The sequence below is a fragment of the Frankliniella occidentalis genome, unplaced genomic scaffold (assembly GCF_000697945.3).
Source record: "Frankliniella occidentalis isolate FOCC.00 unplaced genomic scaffold, Focc_3.1 Scaffold48, whole genome shotgun sequence".
NCBI lineage: Eukaryota > Metazoa > Arthropoda > Insecta > Thysanoptera > Thripidae > Frankliniella > Frankliniella occidentalis.
Window position 1 is genome coordinate 1,340,665 of NW_026267178.1, and position 1,353 is coordinate 1,342,017.

General features: G+C 57.4%; 1 protein-coding gene across 1 annotated transcript in view; it reads right to left on the minus strand.

Annotated features, from left to right (window-relative positions):
* LOC113216934 (synaptic vesicle 2-related protein) overlaps positions 1-1,353 on the minus strand; it is a 14,991-nt gene that overhangs the window by 3,117 nt on the left and 10,521 nt on the right. The gene's annotated exons all lie outside the window — the stretch shown is intronic.

The following is a 1,353-nucleotide window of genomic DNA, read 5'->3' on the forward strand; positions in this document are numbered from 1 at the left end:
CCCAGACAGATACCTTTACATTGTAGCAGCCTACCTCGGTGGTTACACGTGGAGAGAGGGAGACCTGACCCTGACTGGAGCTAGCCGACGACTGACGACCAAGCGCCCCGGGAGCGCCGGCCCGGTCCAGGTAGCCTCGTCGCCGCCCTGGACCTTTCCGCCCGCACCCGGTCACTATCGCTCTGCCTTCGAGATAGTCTCCAACGAGGGGTCCCTACTTAACTGCCTATGGGTCTGTCCAGTGATAAGCTGCGAGGCGCATAAGGCGCGAATATTTAAACGGTGGGAGCCCGTGCGTCGTCCCACGACAAGAGGGAGGGGGGGGGGTCAACGCACGGCGCCGCAAAGCGCAAAGCTGAGGAAGCTTCCGTCAGCCTCCTCCGCGACGGCTGGAATTGCTACCTTTGAGGAGCTTACAGCAGCGGGGCCGGGCGGCCGGGCCTTTTGCATATTACTGAGAGGTGATGCGGGCCCGACGGGGCGGGACGGGACGCTCCCGGGCACATACGGCACCGGGCGGCCGGCCGCCAGCCAAAGCATCACCGCCAAAAGGAAACCGCTGGCGGTAATTGTATAATAAAAGAATTCCGATAGAAAGGCGCCGTTTCGTTCGAGAGGGAGAGATCATCATCGGCCGACCCTTCGCGTCGTATCGTGGCGACTTAATCTTTTTACGACTGGCGGCCGCGTGCCCGAGCCCCGCACATCCCATCCCCGCCCCGCATACTCCGGAAATCCAACTGTAGGACTGTCCCAGTGTTGCAGCCGTAGGACATTCACACATCCAAATACGGTAAAAGAGGGATTCACGGCAAGAGGCGGATTTTTCCATCGGTGCGAACAGTAGGACAAGTTATTTTAGAGTTGTGAGAAACTTTTGCTGTAGGGGTACTGTCCTAGTGCTGCATTTTCAGATTACACCAACCCAAAGCTAGTTCTAGAATCATCGGAAAACAGGGGATACGATACATATTCAAGAAGAATTACTCTTTCAAGGAGTTTGTAATTTATTCAAAAAACAACAACAACAAAAAACACACAACTTGTTCTCGACTCAAGTGCAATATGCTCTCGATCCATTCCGCGTTCCTGATTCAAGAACTGCATCTGCTGAGCGTCGTTACGATAACGGGCCCCGATAATAACCAAAGTGCGTTTGGGAGGGCTGCACTGCGATACCGGCACGCGATATCCTAACGGGTCCTATATGTATGTGCAGCCAGAGGCCCTCGGCCAGGCCGGATGGGGCCGTCGTGACGTCACCGCCAAGGTCGCGCTGGTGGTGGACGCGACGGGGTGGACCTCCCTCTCGTCCCGCGGACGGCATCGCGTGCGGCGGGCCCTGCCCCCCCC